At 36.9% G+C, this 9,312-nt stretch overlaps 1 pseudogene; it reads left to right on the forward strand.

Moving 5' to 3' along the window:
• The first annotated feature begins 86 nt into the window (after window positions 1-86).
• On the forward strand, window positions 87-3,806 carry LOC133741909 (uncharacterized; annotated as a pseudogene).
• Window positions 3,807-9,312: the final 5,506 nt, after the last annotated feature.

A 9,312-nucleotide genomic window follows, 5' to 3' on the forward strand; every position in this document is an offset into this window, starting at 1 on the left:
TCTCCATCTCAATCCCCAACGTTTTCATTCATTTTCGCTGCGAATTGAGTCTTAGAGTTGTTGTTGTTCGCTTTTGAAAGGATTGGAGATGCAATGGTAAGGGCTACGTGGCGTTCCAGAATTACATTCGGAGGCCGACGAATTGGGAGAAGGATAGTCTGCGGACTCTGAGCCTCTAGACCACTCCGGGAAACAGGTAGTCCTCCAATCAAAGTTCATAACTCAAGCTTTTGCTGGTTGATCCACGTTTTCGATTAGTCAGTGCTTTGAATTGTTAAATTCGTATGCTGACATCAGGCTGCTTGATGCATCAGTGGGTGATGGATTCAAACTCCGAGTCCACTCTCACTTTTGTGTGATGTCGAGAGCTGGACTCCTGGCAGGGTATGTGCAATGCAGCCTCGGTTTTGGTTTTCAAGTTTCTTTAATCTTCGTAAATCGCTTGAATGTGGAGATTCGATGTTTTTGATTTCCAAGATGAAATGAGAGAACTAGTAATGCAAGTTTGAACTTTACTTTGTTAACTATTTTGCTTGTTGCAGGATGTGCATAATGGCAGTCAACCTTCATCTCGTAGAAGTTTTGGCTCGAGTACTAGTGATAATGATCGCCTGCGTCAACGGGGTGAACAACCTACATACTCTTTTGTAGGAATGCATTGCATCTTTGATCAGTGCAGAGCCTCGGGTAATCTTTTGTATTAGGAAGATAAGTGAAGATGTATTTTATTTTTCCAAATGAAGAACCTCATTAGTTGCTGTCCACAGTTACTGTTTTGAAGTTTGGGCACATGAGCTCAGATATGCTTGCGTATGGAGCATCAGATGGAACCTTGACAATATGCACTGTCTCTGATCCTCCTTCAATTCTCAAGCATCTGAATGGTCACTCCAAAGATGTTACAGGTTGGATTGACTGGTATTGTTACCATTATTTTTTCTCTTGCTTTTGCATTGATATATCTGTTTCTAAGTTTCTTGCCTCCACTGATAAGTATATTGGTATGGGCAAAAATTTAGTTGTGATATTCAATGAGATATGGATAAGAAATTAGGCCTTAGCAGTTTGCTACAACTGAACACTCTAGAATGGCTACGATTTTTTTTTCTTTTTTTCTCATTTTTGGCTAAATTCATCAACTTGTGGCAGTAAATTAATAGGTCAACTGAAAACATTACAAGTGTTCACAGTGCTTCAAATGATTAAACATTAAGTCCATTATTCTGTAGTGGATGCATATTTCTTTGGTAAGATTTTGTTTCCTGCATCATCATCTCCACTTGGTTATGGGACCAACGCTATTTTCCCGGTAGATTCTAGATAATCCCTGAGTTTATCAATTGGGATTCTGAGTGTCATTGCAACCTATAATGATGAGAAATGATTCCTTATTCTAGTATAAATTTAGAAGTGTAATTATGTTAGAGGATGCATTAATTGAAGTCTTATTCTTTCCATTTTTCCTTGCATAGGTCTTTGTTCTAAACACCATGTCTTGTTTATTTTCAAACTTTGATTTCTCGTCAAACAATCAGTACATTGCATCCTCATCGTTGGATAAAACTGTGAGAGTATGGGAGATTTCAAAAGGCCTATGCATAAGAGTAATATATGGAGTTTCTCCACAACTGTGTATTCGTTTTCACCCTGTAAGTGTACACGGACATTAAGAATATCTAGCCCTTCCGAACGGCTTCAATCCTTTTCTATGATTAATAACTTATTATATATACATGCTTAAGTTTTTTGTGTTTCATTTCATTTATGCAATTTTTTTATTTAGCCTAAGTTATTAATGATTCCCCCCCCCCCCCCCCCCATTAGACTTGAATCCACCATGTTTTCAATCAAGTGCTGTTTTTAGTATTTACAATTAGCTAATAATGCCTTTTCCCATTGACTTTCATTGGATGATTATAATGGAGTTTGTTACCATTTTTTATGTATATTTTAATCATGATGTGCCATACTGCAATTTTAACGTCTATTTTTTGCTTTATCTTTCTAATGCAGGTAAATAACAACTTCCTTTCAGTTGGCAATGCAGACAAAGAAATTACGGTAAGGGTTGCATACCTATGCTTGTTGTTTCTTCAGAAAGGAGAACATGAGATTTTTGGTTTAAAACATGATGTCACGAATATCTACTGAGTCTTCCTGATTTTGCATGGCCTCATATTTTCTTAGATATTGCAGCTCATACTTTAATGTTTAATATTTTTTATGGACTTAGGTATAGCTGCTTTATGACCCTTTTTGTTTTTTTTAATGGACTAGAAAATTTGTTAATATTGGAGTTTCTGTATGTGTGTGCTGAAAGCCTGAAACACCTTTTCTACTTGTGCTTCAAACAAAGGAACTTTTACTATGAGGTAAAGTGGATGAGATGGATATAGTTATGTTATCTTATTTCCTGAGTAATGCTCTGGAGGGAAGCAGTTAGCTTCTTATTATGAAGCTAACAACCCCTTCAGGCCCACTACAGAGTGCTACCACATCCAAACTTTTTTATTTTGTTTCAAAGAACATACTTGTAATAATCAAGCAAATCTAAAATCAGTAAGCCATCTGGTTACTAAATATTTTTCAATGTTTTTTTTTTCCCCTTTTTTTTTCTGAAAGAACTGTAATTGTTTAATCACAGTTAGATGATTAAATGTTTTCACTTTTGCTCGACTGTTTGAAAGGATAACGTAAAACATGAATGGAATTGGCACGATCAAGAGTACCTGGAGATTGTTTTTGGAAACTACAAGTAATATAGTTATGAACTTATGAGAACTGCATAGATATTTTTTCAAGTACAAAATAGATATATATTCTGTTAGTCATCTGACCTTAACTGATCAAAATTCTTAACATTATGATGTTGTGGTGGTATTATATGTATTGTTATTAACTTATTATCCGGGATCTCAAACTAATATGGAACTAGATTTGTAATGCTTTAAACTACAGAGTTTATTGATGTTGATTGACTGAATACAATCTCATGTATTGGTATGCAATGCAATACAATCATAGTTGGCATTGCATTCAAAAGCCCTAACAAAAAAATGATATGGCTGTCTTGATTTTCTATTTTTCATTTTTCTTTATCCGAAGCATATGAAAACTCCATTTTTCATTTACCTATAGTGTTGGTCTTTCCTGGATATATGTAATTTAATAGATTAGATTTGATTGGTGGTATTTCTGCATTGATATACCATGTTTTCAATTTCAGTACTGGGAGGACCATTCATAAAACATCATTTGACAGTCAAGTTACCGCTATGGACCATGCTCACACTGGACATATCATTTTCTGTGGAGATGGGACGGTGTGTTATGGCCTATATTCATTGGCAATTTTTTTTTATATATATATTTTTTTATGAACTTGCATAACTTTTACTGATGTAGTCTATTGGATAATTTGTTGCAAGGGTTTATATATTCTGTCAGTATGAATTCTCACACAGGAGCATTATCCCGCTCTCATCGGGATCGAAGTAGCAGCAGGCAGAAATCTCCAGTCACAACTGTGGAGTCCCGAAGTTTTTCTCTGTTGGCTCGGGGCCCTGTGTTGCTGACATGTACTCAAGATGGAAGTTTGTCTTTCTTCAGGTTTGGTCGCAGAACTCGACGTTTTTTTACTTCCATTGTTTTTTTTTTTTTTTAAATACTGACAAGATGATTGGTTTGTCGTAGTGTTGCGCTGGAAATACAAGGTTATTTGGCTCTTCATTGCTCACTCAAATTAACTCCACGAATATACAATATCCGAGCTCTTCATGGGTTATGGAAGCTGCAGTAGTTATGGCACTTGTCCTTGCTAATGGGGGAGTAAGTAGTCTTAAACTAGCTATGCACTTCCAATTCAGGTCAAATTAAATATGAAGTGTAACTTATTCTGGAATGAAATGATATTCCAGGGTGAAGGTCCTAACTGGCAAGACTTTGTTGGGATTATTGTCCTATTAATAATCAATTCAACCATTAGTTTTGTAGAGGAGAATAATGCGGGAAATGCTGCATCAGCTCTTATGGAACGTTTATCTCCAAAGACAAGGGTATGTCTCTTTCATTGATGCCTTCCGCTCACAGAGTTTGGCTATGACAGTTTTATGAGGTCTGCTGGTCATGTTTTTCTATAAATTAAGGTAGATCTTTTATTTGTAGCTTGTATCTTTTCTGCAGATGAGTTAAATGCCTCACTAAGCTGCACATGAGTTAAATGCAGACGAGTAGACCACCTACCAGATTTGCAGCAAAGGTTTTTGTTCTTTTTTCTGCAATATCTTGTTCCTCATTGAGAATGAAGACTAGTTGCTCTTGTAATATGCAGCATAAGTCTATATGGGGGTCAAGAAAGATTTGTGTCTCTGCAATGGGTCAGCAGGTTTGTGTCTCTGCAAGCTCACTGGCCATTCCGTTTTCTATGACCACTTCTATGATTTGGGTGATTCCGTTCATGATTAGATTGTGAAACTAGTACAGCAGTACATCAGTATAGCTAGCTAGTTCCTTTATTAACTTGTGTTTAGTAGAAATTTTTCTTTCATTAAGCATTTAGACTTGTCTTCAGATCCAAATTAGTATATATGAGTTATTTTGAACTGAAGTTCATGATTAAGTTTGTGTACATGAGATACTAGTGGATTAATGGAAATTGCAATGAATGATTTTGAATGTGGATTTTATGGTTTCATACTTTCATTAATGGGCAATTTTAATTTCCAGAATGCATGCATACTAATTGTACAGGGGACTACTAAAATGTGTCATCACAAACTGCAAGCTACAACAAAAGCACACCAAAATGTGTGGTTGCAGCTGCACAGTGTATAACAACAACAAATAAGTGTGATTGGACGTGATTACAGACAATATAAACACGTACTATTAGTGGTCCTTGTTATATTTAGACCACAAAAATTTGTCGTCTAAATAATCTCAAACGACAGTAAATTGTCGTCGTAATGAGATTGACATAACAGAAATCTATTGTCTAAACCATTTCCCAACATCACATATGTATAATTGAAAAATCTTTCACACAACACTTAAATGTCATACAAATCAACCATAGAACGACACTTAATTGTCCTCTGATACACTTTACGACCACATATAATTGTCGTGTAAAGTAAATTAGCACAACCTTTAAGTGTTGTTGTATGAGAGAAGACACTACATATGAGTCTTCATATTTCTTATTTAAGGGCATTCAGACCACACAAATAAGTCTTGCAATATGCTTCACAGAATAGTATTTCAAAAAATACTGTCATTGTTTTGTTTATCAGACAATACAAAACCGTTGTTTGAATGCTTTTAAAGAAACAGCTCACAATGTTCCCAAAATGCAAAACTCATCAGACGACACATTTTTTATGTCGTCTGAATTTTCAGACGACAGAACTCTTCTGTCGTTCGATACGCCCAAGAGACGACATCGTACTAGACGACACATTTTTGTTCGTTCAGACGACAGAACAGTTGTGTCGTCTGAAGGCCTTTTTGACATAGTGTAAGTATTATGTTTATTAATAAGAGAGTATATGGGAGTCAATTACCTTAACATTTCCAGCTTGTTTAATGGCTTCAACAAGCTTGAGCTGCAACAAAAGGTTGTGACTCTGGAAATGCACCCCCGACATGATGCAAATGACAACGTCAACTTGTTTGACGGCATCAACAAGGCTTTGGACAACAGAAAATGTACCCTCCACGACTCCACGAGATGAGCCCCCTGCTTCTTAAACCACAAAAGCATTTGTAGTTTCTCAATATCGAGGCCAATCTCTATTGCCGACCTTTGAATGACATAAGTCGGGTAGCCTTGTGCTAGGCTTGCATTAAAAATCCTTCTCCCAATATACCCAGTACCACCTACTGCAAGAACCTTAAGGTTGCTCTTTGCATTTGGCATGTCTTTGCCTAGCTCTCTGGTTATGTCTTCCGTTATAACAAAGACACGATACCTATATATAGAGAGAGACAATGTAGTAGGTAATCGATGTCTATCAATTTTCCTTTTCAGACACAATTTGTCGCAAGCAAGCTAAATTTTGGTTTTGCATTTTGTAGGAAAGGTCACTCTTATTAAATGGTTGGTGCCCTAGACGTAACAGAAAGAAAGAGTTTGAAATGGGTGAGCAAGCAATAATTTAAGTTTGGATTTTATTTTGGACATGCATTATTCCTTGCAGGGTGGGTTGTTTTCAGGAAACAAGGAAAACGTTAAAAAGTCATTTTTAATATTTATTCATAGTTCCTGAATTGTTTCCTAAAATTTGTTTTCCTTGTTTTTCAAATTTAATGCACCGAACGCAAATTACATAAGTTTTTGAATTTGTAAAATAAAAAACAATATCGCAAAATGATACCGAATGGGCCCTAAAACAGCAGATAAAGTAGATGAGATCATGAGAAGAGAGGATAAGTCTCAATGGAAATTGTGGGAGAGAAAGAGAGAAAGATCGAAAGAGAAGAGAAGAGTTTGTGGATCTATGTGCTTAAAAGTAAAAAAATAAAAATAAATCACTTTCTCTAATTGCAGGGTGGGTTGTTTTCAGGAAACAAGGAAAACGTCAAAAAGTTATTTTCCATATTTATTCATAATTCTTGAATTGTTTCCTAAAATTTGTTTTTCCTGTTTTTCAAATTTAATGCACCGAACGCAAATTACATAAGTAATTTTGAATTTGTAAAATAAAAAACAGTATCGCAAAATGATACTGAACGGGTCCTTAATCATTGTACGTATTAACGTTGACTGTGCTTCTTTAGCACATATATCTGTGATTCAGCGAGTCAGTTCATTTGCAGTCTAGAACATATAAACCAGAGATGCAAGCCTAAAAAGTCTTTTGCCTCTTATTCATGCATGTGGCTTCATATTCACGAGACATTCTTGATATCGATTTGTATATACATATTTCCAGTTTACTGACTTTCATGCTCTAACTTTGTGCTTATTTGTTGATACATAACATATATTGCACGTTGGAGGTCGAATGGTCGATTACTTCTGGTGCTAAAATAATTACACAATCAGAAGCAGAACAGATACTATTCCATTAATTAGAGCTAGCTTGATAAGATCGATCACCTGGAATTCTTGTTAATACTTTAGGTTGTAAATTATAGGGCTTTCAGATGTTCAATTAATCGTGAAAATGCAAATACATGGTTAACTTCGTGTACAAACTATTAGAGCAAGTTCACCCGTTGGGTCACTGGGTCACCTACTATTCACTGCTTTTTAGTGTATATTTTCATTCTCTGGGTCACGAAATACACTGTGCTCGTGACCCAGGGCACGAAATACACTATGCAGGTCACCATGGTGACCCAGAACACTGTACCGGGTGACCCAGAACACTGTACCGGGTGACCCAGGGCACGAAATTAACACTAAAAAGTAGTGAATAGTGGGTGACCTGGTGACCTAACGAGTGAACTTGCCCTTACAGCTCTCCTGGATGACATTGCTGCAGTTGAGAAGACTACAACTATGCTCATCTACTTTTGATTCTAGTTAGTTTTCTTTTTGCTTGGGCCTCCCTGTGACCCTAAAGGAAACAAAAAAAAAACAAGAACGTTACAATCAATGAAACTCTAGAACTATCAGACAATAATTTAATTGAAATGAGTGGTTTACAATGTGCTATTGAAATTTGTGGTCAGAACATTGCTCATGAGTTGTCTACTGTTGCTTGAAGCAAGTCCAGATTGTAAACCAAACTGACTCGCTGAATTGTCCGGTTTGAAGTAAAAGTTCAGAAGTACAACGTCAAATTGATGTACTAATCGGGGTGTATTGTATTTGGATTTGTGTAGACTTTTTTTAAATGACAGACTTTTCGAAAAATCCATAGACTCTTTAAAAAGTTGATAGACTGTTATGGATTTCTTAAAACCATTGATTTTAGCAACAGACTTTTATTGATTTATGAAAATCTATATACTTTATTGGGAAAATAGTCCGTACGGTACCCCGCATTTGGCTCCTTATAACTTTTGGTACCTGACAAAAAAAAAATATCAATACGGTACCTGAAGTTCTCTGCCCGACCGAGGATTGATACATATCGCCGTTAGTTCCGTTACGGAAGTTGTCAAGTGACAATTTTTGAAGGGTATTTTTGTCATTTCATGCCTCTTATATATATATATATATATATGAGGCATGAAATGACAAAAATACCCTTCAAAAATTGTCACTTGACAACTTCCGTATATATATATATCTCTCTCTCTCTCCTCCTCCTCCTCCTCTCGCCTTCTTCTTCTTATGCACATGCATTTGGTCAAACACATGCCAAAAATCGCAACAGCAAGGTGTGTGATTGCATTGGGATTGGGATTTCAGACCCAAATCTGGAGCTTGAGGGGAAGCAGATCCGTTACAGATCGCCTTCGTCCGCCGAACCCCTCGAGTCTTAGACCAATTCTCCGCCCTCCGATCTCAGGGAGCTCCGACTCCCTTTCCGACAAGCTCTACAAGTACCGCAGCCTCCTCCTTTCAGTTAAATACAATTTTTTTTCTTTTCTCAAAGGGATAACAGCTATCAGCTGCCTCTTTGCTTCACCGACCTTACAACCTTATCTCCATCACATCGTTCTTCTTCCAGGCGCCCAAAACCTCCTGAAACAGCGCCTATTTTTGTAAAACAATGAAATTTTGATTTGGGAAGAGATCTGCATTTTTGGTTTTGATTTTCATGTTGGGTTTACATGCATCTTGATTTGAAATTTGTTCAGATTTGGTTTTTCTACATCTTGGTTGAATCTAGAGAACTCATGTCAACCAAATTGGTACACCCAAATACGTAAAAGCGATGGATAACAGAGGATGCATATGGGGCAATTGTGAATTGAAGAATAGACTGAGAAGTTGCATATTTTGGCACTAATGGTTCTGCCAATTAATTTAGATTTTCTGGGTTTGCCGTGAGCATGATCTTGGCTCCATTAGCGATCTCAGACTCCCTCCATTAGAGACCTTTGGAGATGAGCTTTTGGCCGCGAGGGAGGACATTGGTGAAAGGTTGAAGAAGGACCTTCAGATTCTACCCATACCCAACACCCCTCTTGTTTTTCAGTCTCTCTCATCTTCTTCTGGCCACGTTGATTGGTGGAGGATCCATAACCAAGAGCTGAGCAGAAGAGGAGCTCTGAGAAGAAGGGAAGATTCTAAAAGAAGTTAAAAGACAGGTGTTTAGCTATAGGGAAGCCACGTCAAGCATGGTTAGGAATGGCTGACCACAAGTATTGTCCAGTTGGGACATGACTGGAATTAGTGAGGATTAAGACATAAAA

Source organism: Rosa rugosa, chromosome 4 (assembly GCF_958449725.1).
Source record: "Rosa rugosa chromosome 4, drRosRugo1.1, whole genome shotgun sequence".
Taxonomy (NCBI): Eukaryota; Viridiplantae; Streptophyta; class Magnoliopsida; order Rosales; family Rosaceae; genus Rosa; species Rosa rugosa.